Source organism: Bos javanicus, chromosome 9, assembly GCF_032452875.1.
Source record: "Bos javanicus breed banteng chromosome 9, ARS-OSU_banteng_1.0, whole genome shotgun sequence".
In the NCBI taxonomy this organism is placed as follows: Eukaryota; Metazoa; Chordata; class Mammalia; order Artiodactyla; family Bovidae; genus Bos; species Bos javanicus.
The window spans coordinates 7,575,241-7,594,926 of record NC_083876.1 but is presented as its reverse complement, the minus strand read 5'-3'; the positions used below and the strand labels follow the sequence as shown (position 1 = coordinate 7,594,926).

At 40.2% G+C, this 19,686-nt stretch overlaps 1 protein-coding gene and 1 pseudogene across 2 annotated transcripts in view; both read right to left on the bottom strand.

Annotated features, from left to right (window-relative positions):
- The window catches only part of ADGRB3 (adhesion G protein-coupled receptor B3), an 881,695-nt gene that overhangs the window by 729,677 nt on the left and 132,332 nt on the right, over positions 1-19,686 (bottom strand). The gene's annotated exons all lie outside the window — the stretch shown is intronic.
- Positions 3,624-10,863, bottom strand: LOC133253657 (cAMP-dependent protein kinase type I-alpha regulatory subunit-like; annotated as a pseudogene).

Genomic DNA, 19,686 nt, shown 5'->3' with positions numbered 1-19,686 from the left:
TTCCCCCTGGACTGCAAGTGCTCTGTATGCGCTTGAAATATTATCCTATTAAATTGTTTTAGTTCTTAACTCTCATACCCATGGGGTAGATAGGAAGGAAGCAGAGTTATTTAATTATAAAGTAACTCTCCCCTTAACCAAATGCTTTAAATTATACCAGGGCAATTTTTTCATTGGTGGCATTTAAATGAAAGTTATATACAGCTGTCTCCTCAGCAGGAATACTCTGTCCCCTACCCTTAATTTGACCTGAAGAGATTTTCCAGAGCTGAGTTAGCCAGCATGCCCATCAACCAGAACTCTAGACTTGGAAGACACATCTATCAGTGTTTTCTAAAATCTCTTTCTAACAGGGCCTGGGAAAAGGTAGAGGGGTTTTTACCCTACCTGAGAATTACCTTCCTTGAATGTGCTCATATACGAAAAGCATTTTATTTTAGTGGAAATTTAAATAAAGGGACGATGTCTACAGCAGAAGGTTGACACAAACAACAAAACACCATTTATCAGAAAACAGGACGTCTTTAGAGGCAATGTTCCAAAGCAAATGCCCTCAGTTAATTCTTCAGAAAAAACACTTCCCCTGTGGCTGCAACCTTCCCACTTCCAGACAAGCAAAGCGCTCAGCCCCTGCTCTCCTCTCTTCTATCATAAAGATTTTGAATCTCCTCTTATTCTTGTGGTTTCTGCCTCCTTCCTTCAATTCCCGCGCGCTCAGCTTTATCTGGGCTGCTCTGTGTTCCCTTCAGACTCCAGCCATCTTTTTTCATCTTCAAATGGCCACCTCCCACGGGGCTCCCTGCTGACGTTTCCTTCTCCTTTCAGGTGTGTGCATCCTGGGCAGGCAAGGGCAGGGGACCCCACCATTTAATTCTCCAAGAGAGACCGAGATGGACCATCACATCTATCATGAGCTCATTCCTAGAATCCCCCCATTTCAGTCAGTGACCCTATGGTTTCTCACACCCTTCTCTCCAAGGTCAAAAAATACAGACATCCTTCCTGTTTGCTGGGGCCCAAGTTGCCACACACTGGCCAAACCCCCTCCCCAGGGCGCATTTCAGGGAAACTCATCAAAGGCAGGACATTCGCTGTCTTATTTGTCTTGCTCCTTCCTTCACAGTTTTTTTTTTTTTTTTCCATAATGTGCATCTATTTATTATTTTTAAATTCATTTTATTTTATTGAAGTACAGTTGATTTACAGTGTCCTGCTAGTTTCAGTGCACAGCAACATGATTCGGTTATGCACAGGCGTGCTCAGTCTCTCAGTCTCTCTTTGCGACCCCATGGACTGTAGCCTGGCTGGCTCCTCTACACACGGGATTTTCCAGGCAAGAATACTGGACTGGGTTGCCATTTCCTCCTCCAGGGGATCTTCCAGACCCGGGGTATTCAGTTATATATATCTATGTATCTATTCTTTTTCAGATTCTTTTCCATTATAGGTTATTACAAGATATTGAATATGGTTCCCTGTTCTAATCAGTAGGACCTCATTATTTATCTATTTTATATATAACAGTGTGTATATGTTAATCCCAAACTCCTAATTTACCCCTCACTTCCCCTTTGTAACCGTTAGTGTGTTTGTACATAGTTCAGTTCAGTCGCTCAGTCGTGTCCGACTCTTTGCGACCCCGTGAATTGCAGCATGCCAGGCCTCCCTGTCCATCACCAACTCCCAGAGTTCACTCAGACTCATGTCCATCGAGTTGGTGATGCCATCCAGCCATCTCATCCTCTGTCGTCCCCTTCTCCTCCTGCCCCCAATCTCTCCCAGCATCAGAGTCTTTTCCAATGAGTCAACTCTTCGCATGAGGTGGCCAAAGTAGTGGAGTTTCAACTTCAGCATCAGCCCTTCCAATGAACACCCAGGACTGATCTCCTTCAGAATGGACTGGTTGGATCTCCTTGCAGTCCAAGGGATTCTCAAGAGTCTTCTCCAACACCACAGTTCAAAAGCATCAATTCTTCAGCACTCAGCTTTCTTCACAGTCCAGCTCTCACATCCATACATGACCACTGGAAAAACCACAGCCATGACTAGACAGACCTTTGTTGGCAACGTAGTATCTCTGCTTTTCAATATGCTATCTAGGTTGGTCATAACTTTCCTTCCAAGGAGTAAGCGTCTTTTAATTTCATGGCTGCAGTCACCATCTGCAGTGATTTTGTACATCTTTACACATAATCATATCAGCGAACAACTCGAGGAAATCTCCCCCTCCATCCTCACAATGTGCTTGAACCTGCTGTCCACTCACTTGTCCACTTAAGGACACTCAGCCCTCAGATCCATTCTCATTAGTGCCCACAAGCCAGCTCTGCACCTTGTACCAGATGCAAAGGAGCGTGTAGGTCTGTTCCACAAGCATGTGCAGTCACACGGCACACATGAACTCCTGAGTGCATGCACATCCTGTCTTCTGAGGACTGCACCTTTGATGCTGTCACACCGACTTGTCTCGTGTCCTGTGACACCTTCAAAGCCTCATCTGTGCAGCTGGAGGTTCTCGTTAGTGATGTCAGCCTGAGAGGTCAGCCCTCATTTCTCATCCAGGCCCCCAGCCCTTCCATCAAGAAAACAGATCAGTGCTCTGCACCCACAGTGAACACCCATACGTGTTACATGTCTACAGTCATGAAACTTCCCAAGTGCTGGTTTGTGTAACTGCCCTCCTCCTATTCCCAGCACATAACATTCCACACGGAAACTCCCTCCTAGATGAGGGTGTCCTCTAGATTTCCTTATGAGCTATTGGAGCTCAGGACCCATATTTTCTATTTCATACACTTCTTACTCCTCAGGTCCCCTGTGCAGACTGTGTAATAAGGAAGAACAAATCTGACTCCATGTTGGGTCTGTTTCTTTTATTTTAACCTTTGTGTTCTGTTGTTTTCACTATAAGTTAATCACTAAAGGCAGGTTGTCTATAGCTTAAAGCATACATAATGGGCTACCTCCAGGAACCCTGCCTCCTATGCAATGAGCATTAACCTAAATATCTTTGTTTAGCTCACAGCAAACATTCTGACCAGGCCCACCTGTGAATGGCTGCAGAAAAGAAATTAACACTTCCCCTCTGGAGTCAGCAGGAATCAGGAAACATTCGCCACCACTTACCACCTTGTTTTTGCTTTGCCTCCTCACCCCCCACCTCTCTGTTCTATTAGAAACAAAACAAAACAAAAGCAACAACTAGCATCCACAGCCAGGGAAGACGGTTCTTTGGGACATTAGTCCACTGTCTCCTCAGTCTGCTGACTTTCTGAATAAAGTCACTATTTCTTGGCCCAATAACTCCTCTCTCGATTTATTGGCCTGTTGTGTGGCAAGCAGTAGGAGCTTGGACTTGGTAAAAATCCTGCATATTCATAAAAATTTGTGAGCCATCTGAATAGTACTATGTTAAGTGCCAAGAAGAGAAGACAAAACACGGAGCATGGGTGGTGAGTGCACAAGCATGGATGCAGCTCTGGGGATGGTACAGCCCTGTGCAGAGCCTGCCGTGAGAAGGAGCAGCAGGTACAGCCCTGTGCAGAGCCTGCCGTGAGAAGGAGCAGCAGGTACAGCCCTGTGCAGAGCCTGCCGTGAGAAGGAGCAGCAGGTACAGCCCTGTGCAGAGCCTGCTGTGAGAAGGAGCAGCAGGGCAAGCCCTTTCTCCTACCTTCTCAGTTAGAGCTGGTCTCCGTCATCACCTTTAATTTAGATTCCCTGCCCCTTGACCCCCGACTTCTTGGTCCTTAAGATTCTTTTCCGCTATGCAGAGGGCTGGCAGGAAAGATGAAAAATGTCTGCATTTCCTAATCCAACACGGGGATAATAGTGTTTGTTCTGCCTTAGTCATGATTAACATGAAGATCAAATATGAATTGTACCTGAAAGCAGTTTGTAATGTTTTATCCCTGGTTTTAATCTCTGACTTTCAGAGAAAAGTAAAGCTTGCTTCCTAAGTCACGGACCCAAACCTCAATGTGACACTAAGCTTTCCCCCAGGGACTTGCTCTTTTATAGAATTTACGCCTCCTCTGGATTTATATTCACTTCATATTTTCATCCGTTACCTCAAATAATATACCTTCTCGGGATACCAAAGTCCTTCTATTTAAAGTGATTTAATTTCTAAATCTCATTTTTAAATGACCTTGTGCTTTTAAAACTTGCCTCTCTGAGTGTCTAACCAAAATTTCCAACTTGGTACTCTTCTAAGACCTCCAACCAAATTTGATATGTTGCCTTAGGGATACGCCAGCCCCTCCAATCAGCACCAGGAAGCTTTGCTTTTGTCCATGACATACTACCTTAAAAACACACCCAGTTAGGAAAAAACAACTTCACATTCACTCTCCTACTTTCAGTTGGTTACTGAGATTATTTTTTAGACTGATTTTTTTTCTTTATTTATATTTTAAATATACATATCTGCTTATTTAATCTTTTTTATTACTTGACCTACTGTTAATACAATCGATAACAAAAAGAAGAGAGTGTATTAGCACGCACAGTGTAATCAGATGAGTAGCCAGGAAACAATACAAAATGGTCCTTTGTCCACTGTAATTTCTAGAGAAGTAGATCTCATAAACTCACTTAGCAGGCCAGAAATAATGACTTCTAAAGCCTTAAATATCTACTGAGACAAACGATGCCAATTGTAATCTCTCATGCATACTCAAACTGCACTAAGATAAAGCTTTAAATGTGATCATTTTAAATTCATATCTAAATTTTCTTAGATTAAAACTACAAGGGAGTAAACGGCAAAGCCAAATAACTTAAGAGCAAAACTCGTTTAAACAGCACTGTATGTATCTAAATATCATGATCACGATAACATAATATGTCAAATTGTGGAAGTTGGTGGCATTGTAAACAATTTAGTTAAGTACAATTTTACCATATAAGCAAAGATCAAATCAAACTTTAAGTTAATAAGAATATAATTTTTATTTTTAATTTTTTAAATATAAAAAGTAATGAAAGTAAAACACAGATCACAAAATCCTCATTTAGTACAGATTATTTTGAAAAGTAAAAAATTTGTAATAAGGTAGCTTTCTACCCTACACCAAAAGGTAAATAAAATATTTTCCCCAGATTTATACTCCAAACTTGGGCTTCCTAGGTGGTGCTCAGTTCAGTTCAGTTACTCAGTTGTGTCCGACTCTTTGCAACCCCATGAATTGCAGCATGCCAGGCCTCCCTGTCCATCACCAACTCCTGGAGTTCACTCAGACTCACATCCATCAAGTCAGTGATGCCATCCAGCCATCTCATCCTCTGTCGTCCCCTTCTCCTGCCTCCAATCCCTCCCAGCATCAGAGTCTTTTCCAATGAGTCAACTCTTTGCATGAGGTGGCCAAAGTATTGGAGTTTCAGCTTCAGCATCATTCCTTCCAATGAACACCCATGACTGATCTCCTTTAGGATGGACTGGTTGGATCTCCTTGCAGTCCAAGGGACTCTCAAGAGTCTTCTCCTACTCCACAGTTTAAAAGCATCAATTTTTTGGCGCTCACCTTTCTTCACAGTCCAACTCTCACATCCATACATGACCACAGGAAAAACCATAGCCTTGACTAGACGGACCTTTGTTGGCAAAGTAATGTCTCTGCTTTTGAATATGCTATTATCTAGGTTTGTCATAACTTTCCTTCCAAGGAGTAAGTGTCTTTTAATTTCATGGCTTCAGTCACCATCTGCCGTGATTTTGGAGCCCAAAAAAATGAAGTCTGACACTGTTTGCACTGTTTCCCCATCTATTTCCCATGAAGTGATGGGACCAGATGCCATGATCTTCGTTTTCTGAATATTGAGCTTTAAGCCAACTTTTCAACTCTCCTCTTTCACTTTCATCAAGAGGCTCTTTAGTTTCTATTCACTTTCTGCCATAAGGGTGGTGTTATCTGCATATCTGAGGTTATTAATATTTCTCCTGGCAATCTTGATTCCAGCTTGTGCTTCCTCCAGCCCAGCGTTTCTCATGATGTACTCTGCATATAAGTTAAATAAGCAGGGTGACCATACACAGCCTTGACGTACTCCTTTTCCTATTTGGAAACAGTCTGTTCCATGTCCAGTTCTAATTGTTGCTTCCTGACCTGCATACAGGTTTCTCAAGAGGCAGGTCAGGTGGTCTGGTATGCCCATCTCTTTCAGAATTTTCCACAGTTTATTGTGATCCACACAGTCAAAGGCTTTGGCATAGTCAATAAAGCAGAAATAGATGTTTTTCTGGAACTCTTGCTTTTTCCATGATCCAGCGGATGTTGGCAATTTGATCTCTGGTTCCTCTGCCTTTTCTAAAACCAGCTTGAACATCAGGAAGTTCACGGTTCACATATTGCTGAAGCCTGGCTTGGAGAATTTTGAGCACGACTTTACTAGCGTGTGAGATGAGTGCAATTGTGTGGTAGTTTGAGGTGGTGCTAGTAGTAAACTATTTGCTGCCAATATAGTCAGTGAAGTTTCTCAATCCTGTCCAACTCTTTGCAATCTGATGGACTGTAGCCTACCCAGCTCCACCATCCATGGAATTTTCCAGGCAAGAGTACTGGAGTAGGTTGTCATTTCCTTCTCCAGAGGATCTTCCCGATCTGGGGATCAAACCCAGGTCTCCCGCATTGCAGGCAGACACTTTGCTGTGTGAGCTATCAGGGAAGCTCAGTACAGGAGACTAAGAAATGCAGATTCAGTCCCTGGGAAATGGCAACCCACTCCAGTATTCTTGCCTGAGAAATCCCATGACAGAGGAGACTGGTGAGCTACAGTCCACAGGGTTGCAAAGAGTTGGACATGACTGAGTGTCTGAGCAAAAAACTCCAAACTTAGTATAACCTAAAAATTGTTCAAATCTATGAAAAAAATCTGTTCAAATCTGTGATTTAAGTTACCTGGGAAAGGGTAAGGAGAGGAGATTAATAATCAGAGTCAGTTGCATACAGATGGAAAAAAACACTTGCAGTCACTTCCAAATATAACCCTACACATTATACAACAGCATTAGTGTCAGTCGCTCAGTCATGTCCAAGTCTTTGAGACCCCGTGGACTGTATCCTCTCTCTTTGGAATTCTCCAGGCAAGAATACCAGAATGGGTTGCCATTTCCTTCTCCAGGGGATCTTCCTGACCCAAGGATCAAACCCAGGTCTCCTGCATTGTGGGCAGATGCTTTAATCTCTGAGCCACCTGGGCAGCCCCCCACAATGCAAATAAAAGTGCCTAAATTATGGAACTGTGACATTCGTCTAAAAATAACACTAATAAAAATAAACGGAAATCATTGGTGCATAAAGACTAATGTAATGTTGATAAGGCTGGGAAATACTGAAATACAGTTAAGACTCAAAACACAAGTTTACCCAATAAAAAGTTTTCCAGAGAAATAAAATGGTAGATAAGAAAGCAGAACTTTTCAGCAGGATGGCCTTTTAGACCAATTTGAAACACAGACATATTCTGAAAGTGAAAGTGAAAGTCGCTCAGTCACATCCAACTCTTTGGGACCCCATGGACAATACAGTCCATGGAACTCTCCAGGCCAGAATACTGGAGTGGATACTCCGGTATACTTCTCCAGGTGATCTTCCCAACCCAAGGATCGAACCCAGGTCTCCTGCATTGCAGGCAGATTCTTTACCAGCTGAGCCCCCAACCCACCATAAATCCTAGTTGATGTAAAAAGATAGGGGGAGGTTAAAGCAAAGTAAAAACTTCTCCCCCAATCTCCTGCCCCAGTGAATTTAGGGGACAAAGTCCCCAACACTGATCTCTGTCCACCTGTCGTATTTCCCTTTAGCAATCCCACCTCCCTTTCTCTGTTATCACATTTTGTCTGTTTCTCCCCAGCAAACCCTGGCTCCTGGAATCAGTGCTTAAAAAGCATATGAGATTATTATCCCAGAGTCAACTGAAGGATGTACACTAACCAAAAGCTCTAAGTTAACTACCAAGAGTGCAAACCTCAAATTCTTATTCTGAGTCCAGCATCTGATGATCGATATTTGGCACTAACTAGATAAATGCAGGTGTAATCAGAATTTATGAGCTGAGTCATATGTAGTTAAATCAGAACCCAATATTTGCAGCTTATGATCTGGTGTGAAAAGCAAAAGACAGGAATAGACAGCCACACCTTAAATGCTTTTAGAATTGGAGAGGAAACATTAAGAACAAGATAAAAACAAAACCAGGCAAATTAGTTTGACAAATAAAAATTCTTGTTAAAAAAAAAAGCAAACATGTCATATCCATCTGATAATTAGAAAAACTGCACATTTTTCTGCCCTTAAATTAAACACAGGCAGATGTCTTTCTACTATGCTAAAATTTTTCTACATGTGTTTTTCCTAATTCTCAGAGCTTAATGAGACATCATTTATTCTACAAAGAAGTACAAATATGGCCATATATACGGCCACAGTCTAAAATATGCTTAGGATAATATGAAACTTCAGTCACTTTAAAGATCCTGCACTATTACATCATGGGTCTATGGTAACCCATGTGGTGCAGGGTCTGATCTCACCAGAAAGCGTCACCGGCAGGGCCCAGGGTGCATACTAACACTGCACACAGAGATGCAGGAACAGCAAAGACTCTACAGAACTCATCCTATTTATTTTACTTTGTAGGCACACTCAGTTAATGTTCCCAAATAAAAACCGTGCTGTAAATCCAACTTTAATGGAAACCAAGAAGCTGCAATACCAGAGGCCACCTGTCCCTGCAAAGTGGGACAGAGCCCATCTGCATTAAGAATCTGGATGGGGAGAGGCAGGCAGGGAGGCACAGGAGGCAGACTTCAGACAGACAGGGACACAAAACTGCTGTGCTGCTGGCGGTTTCACTTGAGCACGTCTGAACTCAGGCTGAGAACACATTCCAACCTCTGCAGGTCCAGCCTGACACGCTTCAACAAGCCACGCGCATCCAGGGTGGCAGCAGGTGAACAACTCATCAGCAGAGCAATTTCGCCAAAACAATCTTCCCACTTCAACAAATTCTCCATTTTCTGACCGATGGCTCAGCATAGCAGCTGAACCCTCTAAAACAAAGAAGAACTTCTCTGGTTCTCCCTGCACCAGTCTTCTGGCTGTCTTCAGTCTGGACCAGTTCCATGGCATCAGCTACCCTGAGATGTTTCCACTTGTCCAGAAATGCTAAAATAGATCCCTTGCTAAAAGACTCCTCACACATCTTCAGCTTTCTTGGCACGCTTCCCGGTAGGATCCTTCTAGAGTTGTCTTGGGGCGATGCCCCACAACTTCACATCTGTCTGGGCCTTGAAGGTAGCTGCTCTAGGTGCTCCATGATCGAAGCAATTTCCCCAACACTCCTTCCTTCCCCGACACTGGTTGCCCATTCACTGTTGACACAGACTTCCATTTCTCCTTGATCAATCACAAAGAAGTTATTCCTTTCATGACCTTGCTGAATGACAATCTCTCCAGCAATAAAGGAAACTGGAAACATGGCATCAAAATGATTCCTTCTCTCACTATCATCAAGATGTGCAAACAGCACATTCTTTTCAACAGCTTTAGCTAAAGCAGTCATTGTCTTGTAACCTTCTGGTCCAACCTTCCTAACATAGGATGTGGCATCTTGCTTAGTGTAGACCTCAGCGTAGATGGCACCTTGTTGCCCCCAGCCCCTCACCGCTGGGTTGGTTGGAGGGAGAGAGACTTCATCCTTCCTTCAGTCTGCACAAGAGCTTGCTTTCTGCAGATTCTGGATCCGTTTTGCCTCCTTCTTCTCCAACCTCTCAAAGTATTCCCTGAGGAATGTCATGGCCTCTCGGGCCGTGCAGTGCACAGCTACATGATGGACTCTTTGAACAGGGCCTGGATGTGTGCTTCTGGTCGTAGAGTTCACGTTCCCAGGAGCTGTGCTCCTCCTCAGCAGAGGTGCCACCAGGAGCCAGGGCTCTCTTCCGTCCTGGCGGTGGCCACCGGAGCACCCTCTCTTGTCCTGTCTCCACTTGGTGAGCATCATTGATATTTGTGTGTATGGATTCTGTTCTCCCCATAAATCATGGATGGTGCATGAATATTGTTTATTAATTGGCTTCTTGTTTCTCCCATCACTAAAAGGTTTTGCAGGTATATACCAGATTTACTCATTGCACTATAATTTAATCAGTCAAGACCAGTAAATCACACATGTATAGCATATGCTTGACTCTTGGGGCAAAAACATCAGAGGTGCATCTTGAACTTGACCTGCAAGGCTCAAGAGCGCCAGACAACTGGACCTATCTTCCCATTTCATATATTTCTCTTTATTTAGACTGTATATTCTGAGACTCCCTATACCTTCCTATATCAGGAATAATCTACTATAACTGAAAAGCCTTTTTTAGGCTAAGTCAATTCTTAAAATTCCAAAAAACCTTTTTAGCCAAAAAAACCTTTTTGGGCTAAGTCAACTCTTAAAATTCCTAATTAAGTTAATTCCCTATGCCAGTTTTAATTTCTTATAATACTTATAATGCATAGCTTATGATTTATTTATATATTACCTACAGATCACCTTAATTTTTCATGTACACATTTTTATCCAATTACATAGGTTCCTGAAAGCTAGAACTTTTGTTATAAATATTAATTTTCTATGCTCTCTGGCATAGGCTGATGTGAGATGAATAGTCAGCTAATGATAATTGAATTAACACAGAATTATAGGAAATACATAATTAGCACCCAGTTATTCATGTCGCTACATCACATCCTTAGGGCCTTTATGTTACACACACAGAGGATTTACAGTGGTGTCATACACAAAGTTTGTACTCAATAAATATACACTTAATACATACTTATATACTTATTAGCAATACTTAATAATAGAATGTGAAGACACTCAGTCATGTCCAACTCTGTGACCCCATGGACTATAGCCCACCAGGCTCCTCCATCCATGGAATTTTCTGGGCAAGAGTACTGGAGTGGGTTGCCATTTCCATCCCCAGGGGATCTTCCCAACCCAGGGATCAAACCCGGGTCTCCCGCATTGCAGGCAGACGCTTTACAGTCTGAGCCACCAGGGAATCCCAATAATAGAATATATATTACTTAAAAAAATAATTGCAATATCTCTTTTCCCTTAAATTCTCTCTGCACTTGAAACAGATTTTTTTCTAGCAGTGAATGGGCTCCAATTTTGACAATAGCTACAAACAGATGTGGTAAAGAATCCTCCTGCCAATGCAGGAGACATAAGAGAGGTGGGTTCGATCCCTGTTTCAGGAAGATCTGCAGGAGAAGGAAATGGCAACCCACTCTGGTATTCTTGCCTGGAGAATCCAATGGTGGGAGGAGCCTGGCGGACCACGGTCTATAGAGTCGCAAACAGCTGGACATGACTGAAGGACTCAGCACACACATAGTGCAAACAGATGGGGGACTACGGATAGGATGTATTTTTCTTTTTAAAACTATCAGCTTTTCCTACTTCTCTACAGGTTGTACTTTAAATGATTTCACTGCAAAATGCTTCCTTGATATGGGGGAAATTTTAATAAGCCTTTTGGTTATGTAAATGTGTTATAATACCTAGGAGACAGGCATTTTGCATAATAATATGTTTTAAATAAGTTTCTTCCTTTCTCCATGAATTTACATGTCTGCCGTTTTATCATTTTATTTTATTTAACTTGGAGGCAGAGCTGTGACTGGGCAAAAGGGAAGTGAGATGGGGACTTATTTTCCTCTGCTTAGGCTTGGCAGATTAAGGTCAATGCAGCAGGGGGTGGGCATGGGGTCGGGGTGTGCACAAACTGGGGGCAACCTGGGTAAGGACAGTCTTATCGACAGAGGATGAACTGGCCTCTGAAATACAAGAAGACTCAGCAAGGAGTGCCCAGCAAGGGACAAGTCTTGTCCTACGCAGCCTGAGAGCAGCGATATGTAGCCTGGAGTTGGAGTCATTCTTGCCCATGTGGCACTTTCTGGAAGTCACGTGAGACAGCAGAGCTTGGATTCAGCTATGCACTGAGTCATGGGCTTGGTGAGAAAGCTGTCCAGGAGAGAAACAGCCACCCGGGAGAGAGAGGCTGAACATGAGGGTCGAGAAGCTTCCAGAAGAAAGGGTCAGCTCTCAGTAACCCAGTGCAGATGGGTGGGATAGGGTAGAACTCCAATTTCCAGAAATACATGGGGAATGGAGCCTGGCAAAGGCCCCACTTCCTGCAGCCAGGCCTGCTGCAATTTAGACAGTGGCTGTTCGGGCATTAAAGGCTGAAGGCTACAACTTGAGTTACATGCTTTGAAACTGTACATTTTTCTGGCCCATGTTATCACATCATCCACCAACCCATACCTCCCTTTAGTCAGCTCCTGCACCACCAGTCTCTCCCTTTGTCAATGGTGGGTAAGAAAATACACTGAAAGAAGGCCTGAATGAATCATCCTCATGATTTATTTACAGATACCATACAGCATTCTGATTGCAAGATCCCTATATTATCCATTATAAATATTTCAAGGCAAACACACTCCAAGGGTTCTTTAAATATGGGTCCAAAGTAACAAAACAGGTTATAAAAAGAAAGGCAGAGGTGAATGGAAGTCTCCCAGAACAAAGAAAATTGTTAAATGCCAGAGAGGAAAAAAATGCTACGGCCAAAGTTCTATGCAGAGACAAAATTAAAAATTAATTGACAAGGTATCTGTTCATACATATCTGCTACGGTGCAAATACACAGAAGAACTATATCTGATAACACAGACAAATAAAGGTTAATGTAATCTATGCATTCATTTATTTATAGGCTGTAAACAATGGGAATGGGTTTTTCCTGGTGACTCAGTGGTAAAGAAACTGCCTGCCAATGCAGGAAACTTGGGTATGATCCCTGGGTTGGGAAGATCCCCTGGAGAAGGAAATGGCAACCCACTCCAGCATTCTTGCCTGGGAAATGCCATGGACAAAGAAGCCTGGCAGGTTATAAAAGAGAGGGACACAACTTAGCTGCTAAACAACAACAGCAGCAAACAAAGAAAAGAAAACAAAAAGAAAAAAAAACAAAGAAAGCAAAGGCATTCTTCTTGTGGCAATAAATAACACATATGCCCTATTTTGATTGACCTTCTTCCACTAATTCCTCTGATCCTCAGTCACGTATGCTGAAGCTGTGTACTCAATATTGTATAGTTCAGAAACATATAAAACCTTTTATAGCAATTCAGTGATCACAAGCCTCTGTATTTAATGAAAGACCCTTGTTTAATATGAACTTCAATATAAAATATTCAGAAACTCCCTACTTCCTTTTAGAGCAATGGTTTTTACTCTTACCACAAAACATGTGGATAGTGATGTTTATGGCAGCAATGTTAATTGCTGAATTTCAGTAAAGCCAGTTTCATAATACATATGCTGAAATTTTAATGTAATTTTTTTTCAGTGAGTAGCATGGCATAAAATGGAAATTCAATCAAATATTCTAGCTACCACAGATATTTTATGTCTGTTAATTGGGTTACCAATTAGTCAAGAATTAGAGCACACTATTATAGTCAATTCTTTAATTTTGATAAAGTTTCATTGTTTATGAAAATGATTGTGCTTCAGGAGCTTATATTACTATACCATCATATATGTTTATCAATATCCTTACAGATGTTTAGAAATACCATACACCAGGTATCAAAGGCTTTACCCTAAGTTGACTATTCCGACTTATTTTTCAGTAGTCACAAAATTTGACTTGGAATGCTTTATATTCTGCAACTCTGCAAGTACTATTGCTGCAAATGTTAGCAGTATTTCTTTTTTTCCTGACAGCCAGCCTGTCCAGTGTTACTGGACAGATTCACACAGACATAAAACTTAATCATGATACACGTATTTGCAACCAATTTTATTCAACATTACAATACTAGACTAATTTGCATGCAGTATTGCCAACGAAATGCTAATACTGCTAATGACAATTTTTACCAAATGATAATATGAATACTGTGGGTATTTCATTGCCAAGAAAATGCTCAGCTAGATAATTTTATTTCTAGGTTTCACAATCTCCCATGAACTATTCACAGATTCTTTCATTACACACGTTTTTTATTTTTTTTAATTAACATTCTTACCTACTCTGACTACTGCCAAATGTGCAAATGCCATTGGCTAAAATGGTTCCATTTATAGTACTTAGATGAATTATGCTAAAGTATATGGAAATGGTGTATCAGTTTCTGAGTCGATTCTAGGAAAGTCCTTCTGTCACTTGAAAATGCATAGGTTCAAATGAATGAAAAGAATAACTGATTAAAAAGCATGTCATCAGGCAGCAACACATTCTTAATGAATTGCTCCATTACCACAAACTCTACCTTGAATATGCATGTTATATAAATGCTTGCCTTTGAGTGACTTCACTACTTTTGCTGCTCACTGCACATGTATGGATGAATCATTACCCTGAGAAGCAAAGGAGAGGCTCACATTCTCATAAGACTATTTTCTGTCCACATGGCCAGAGTCTTCAGTTAGATAGGCTATTTTACACCAAAAGCATTTTTTCATATATAAAATACAGATTAATATATAAATTCATGCATCACATATGACTGGATAATTTAATTCACAGAAGGTAATTTAATGTCCTGTTTCCATGGGCCTCCCTGCCTCCTGTCCTGACCAGCTGAGCCCTGTGTAAGCCACCCTAGTACATGCTGCCGTAACAAGACAGTGACTTATGGCAGCTGTGAGATGACTCGGAGCCTGCTGCTTTCACGACCCATATATTCTGGCCAATAGACACAACAGCCCAATGACAAAGCAAGCTCAGTAATCCACGGGGAAAAACAACTGGACCACTGGGCTAACAGCATGGAGTGGAATATTAGAGGATGTGAAAGTCAAATTATCTTCAAAGGTATTAAATAAAATTAAAATGTGTTTAAAATGATTAGAGAAAGTCAAAAAAACATTACTAAAGAAATCAAATGGAAATAGAAGAAAGCCCAGGGATAAATAATAAAATGCTCTACTAGAAATAGAAGAATGAAAAAGGAGAACATTTTCACAGCAAAGAAAGTGGCTGAGGGCCACTGAGAAAACATCCATGTCCCAAGACCCTGTAGGGTGAGCTATATTAAGATACCAGAAATAGAATTCTAATTACAACTGAGTATCACATGTCCCATTAAGCAAACTCCTATTTCATTGATTATATAAAGATCACAAGCATTTCCATAAACATTTCTAGATAAACTTACATAAAGGGTTCCTATAAACTAATAAAGAGACAGTAACAATCATAATTCAGAGTCCCTTGGACTGGATGAAGCACAAACTGGAATCAAGATTGCAGGGAGAAATATCAATAACCTCAGATATTCAGATGACACCACCCTTATGGCAAAAAGCAAAGAAGAACTAAAGAGCATCTTGATGAAACTGAAAGAGGAGAGTGAAAAAGCTGGCTTAAAACTCAACGTACAGAAAACTAAGATCATGGCATCTGGTCCCATCACTTCATGGGAAATAGATGGGGAAACAATGGAAAACAGTGAGAGACTATTTTGGGGGGCTCCAAAATCACTACAGATGGTGACTGAAGCCATGAAATTAAAAGACACTCCTTAGAAGAAAAGTTACGACCAACCTAGAGAGCATATTAAAAAGCAGAGACATTACTTTGCTAACAAAGCTCTGTCTAGTCAAGGCTACGGTTTTTCCCGTGGTCATGTATGGATATGAGAGTTGGACTATAAAGAAAGCTGAGCACTGAAGAATTGATGCTTTTGAACTGTGGTGTTGGAGAAGACCCTTGAGAGTCCCTTGGACTGCAAGGAGACCCAACCAGTCCATCCTAAAGGAGATCAGTCCTGGGTGTTCATTGGAAGGACTGATGCTGAAGCTGAAACTCCAATACTTTGGCCACCTGATGCGAAGAACTGACTCCCTGGAAAAGACCCTGATGCTGGGAAAGATTGAAGGCGGGAGGAGAAGGGGACGACAGAGGATGAGATGGTTGGATGGCATCACCGACTCAATGGACATGAGATTGAGTAAACTCCAGGAGTTGGTGCTGGACAGAGAGGTCTGGTGTGCTGCAGTCCATGGGGTCACAGGGTCGGACAGGACTGAGCGACTGAACTGAACTGAACAGAACAATCATAATAAAAAGGCATAAGTTGGAAATGAACAAGAGGTATCCAGATAATACACAAATCATGATACATTAAAAATTACATTAGGAAACATTTACATTATGTTTCATTTAACCATTTATTGATATTATCCAATATTGGCAAGGTTATACCAAATATTCTCAGGTTTTTGGAGGTTAATTTTTAGTACTTCTTTTTTTTTAAAAAAAAAAAAAAGAAAAAAATTATAAATATACATATCTGTGATTGAGAATCACCTTACAGGAATGCATCAGTAAGAAAATTTGTACTGAATTGTTGACTACAATAAGACTTTACAATAAATATGCCCATCACTAGAGGAATGATAGACAAATGCTATGCTGTCAGTAACTGTGACATCACTATCATCAGTATCATCTTTCTTACAAACTGTAATAAACAGACATAGAAGGAGAGCTGTATTATATTGTCAAGTGCAAAAGGCCAGCTGCAACACAAGGAAATAATAAACTCTCACTGGGAAGAAAAGACTAACTAGATAAATGTGTGTGTATATGTATATATTTGTGTATATATATATATTCACATGTGTATATATCTGTGTATATATATATATATTCACATGTGTATATATTTGTATTTATATATTCACATGTATATATTTGCATATATACATATTCATATTATATATTTACATAATATATAGGGATTTTCTAAATTCATTTCAAAATATACAGAGATATAAGTATATGATGTAAGATATATAGGTGTATATATACATATATGTGTGTATGTGTATATATAAATGTACAAGTATTTATACACATATATAAAAATGACATCATATAATGAATAATGCAATAAATGAAATTAAAAACACTCTGGAGGCAACAAATAGTAGAATAACAGATGCAGAAGATAGGATTAGTGAATTAGAAGATAGAATGGTAGAAATAAATGAATCAGAGAGGATAAAAGAAAAACGAATTAAAAGAAATGAGGACAATCTCAGAGACCTCCAGGACAATATTAAACGCTACAACATTCGAATCATAGGGGTTCCAGAAGAAGAAGACAAAAAGAAAGACCATGAGAAAATACTTGAGGAGATAATAGTTGAAAACTTCCCTAAAATGGGGAAGGAAATAATCACCCAAGTCCAAGAAACCCAGAGAGTCCCAAACAGGATAAACCCAAGGAGAAACACCCCAAGACACATATTAATCAAATTAACAAAGATCAAACACAAAGAACAAATATTAAAAGCAGCAAGGGAAAAACAACAAATAACACACAAGGGAATTCCCATAAGGATAACAGCTGATCTTTCAATAGAAACTCTTCAAGCCAGGAGGGAATGGCAAGACATACTTAAAATGATGAAAGAAAATAACCTACAGCCCAGATTATTGTACCCAGCAAGGATCTCATTCAAGTATGAAGGAGAAATCAAAAGCTTTTCAGACAAGCAAAAGCTGAGAGAATTCTGCACCACCAAACCAGCTCTCCAACAAATACTAAAGGATATTCTCTAGACAGGAAACACAAAAATGGTGTATAAACTCGAACCCAAAACAATAAAGTAAATGGCAACGGGATCATACTTATTAGTAATTACCTTAAACGTAAATGGGTTGAATGCCCCAACCAAAAGACAAAGACTGGCTGAATGGATACAAAAACAAGACCCCTACATATGTTGTCTACAAGAGACCCACCTCAAAACAGGGGACACATACAGACTGAAAGTGAAGGGCTGGAAAAAGATTTTCCATGCAAATTGGGACCAAAAGAAAGCAGGAGTCACAATACTCGTATCAGATAAATTAGACTTTAAAACAAAGGCTGTGAAAAGAGACAAAGAAGGTCACTACATAATGATCAAAGGATCAATCCAAGAAGAAGATATAACAATTATAAATATATATCCACCCAACATGGGAGCACCGCAGTATGTAAGACAAATGCTAACAAGTATGAAAGGAGAAATTAACAATAACACAATAATAGTGGGAGACTTTAATACCCCACTCACACCTATGGATAGATCAACTAAACAGAAAATTAACAAGGAAAAAAAAAACAAAAAACATGTATCTATAAAGTTCACTAAAGCAAAAGCACAGTAAAATGAGGTATGGCAATAAAAGGCGTTAAATTAATCAAATAAAAAAAAATAAATAAAGTGCTGAAAAATTTTAAAAAAAATGACATATATATATGTATATGATTTACAAAAATCCTGTAGGATACAAATACTTACCGATTTTTAAAGTTTATTTTTTTCAACTTCACAAAAATATTTTATCTATTTTTTGATGTTTATAACAGCTTTATTCATAATCATCAGAACTTGGATGCAACCAAGATATCTTTTTAAAAATTTATATTGGAGTATAGTTGATTCACAATGTTGTGTGAGTTTCAGGTATACAAGAAAGTGATTCAGTTATACATATATATGTATCAATTCTTTTTCAAATTCTTTTCCCATTTAAGTTATAACAGAGTATTGAGTACAATTTTTTATGTGGTTAAGAAACACACAGCACAGAATGGACCATCTTAACTTCTATCAAGTATGCAGTTCAGCAGTGTTAAGTATATTCACATGGTTGTGAAATTGCTCTAGAACTTTTTCATCTTGCAAATCTGAAATTCTATGCTTAATGCTAATTCCAACAGTAAGCAACAGTTCCCCTCTTCCTATGTTCTTTCCATTATACCAACTCAATTTTCAAACAAGAAACCCTATTTCTGAGAAGGAAGCGTACAGATAGTATTTTTATTTTTCTCTTCTCCCTCTGTCAGAGTCAGGTCCCAGAAGAGGCAGGAAAACCATCAGATTCATTGTTACATGTATTATCACCTGCAATTGGAAGGCTCTGAAGCCCTTTTACATCATGAAGAAGCTGCTCATTAGCAATGATCTGTGTTAAGACTGGGAAAAAAACACCCAAGTAATTTATTTTCTAGGATTTCTCCAAAAGCCTGTTGCAAGCCAACAGTAGGGAAAGAAATCACTGACTTTTAACTCCTATTTCAGAGAAAGTGTTACTGTGTTATTTTCTTCACATGTTAGGTGAAATTCTTCATACAAGATATATGTGTATTCAGCCCTGTCACTAAACTTTCAACAAAGGAATCTGTTTAAAATCTTTATGAACTTTTTCATGTTGCCCTGCTTACCAAAGCAGTATCACCCATGAATGATGATGGGAGAGTTTACACACTTAGGTAAAATACCATAAGGAAAAGAATGGAAAGAAGATGGGAAAGATTTTTAAAGAGCATTTCATCAGAAGGAGAAGGACATGGCAACCCACTCCAGTATTCTTGCCAAGAGAATCCTGTGGACGGAGGAGCCTGGTGGGCTGCTGTCTACCAGGTCACGTACAGTCGGACACGACTGAAGTGACTAGGTGTGCATGTGTGCATTGGAGAAGGAAATGGCAGCCCATTGCAGTGTTCTTGCCTGGAGAATCCCAGGGGCAGAGGAGCCTCATGGGCTGCCGCAGAGTCAGACACAGCTGAAGTGACTTAGCAGCAGCAGCAACAAAAGCAAATATATTTAGGCTCT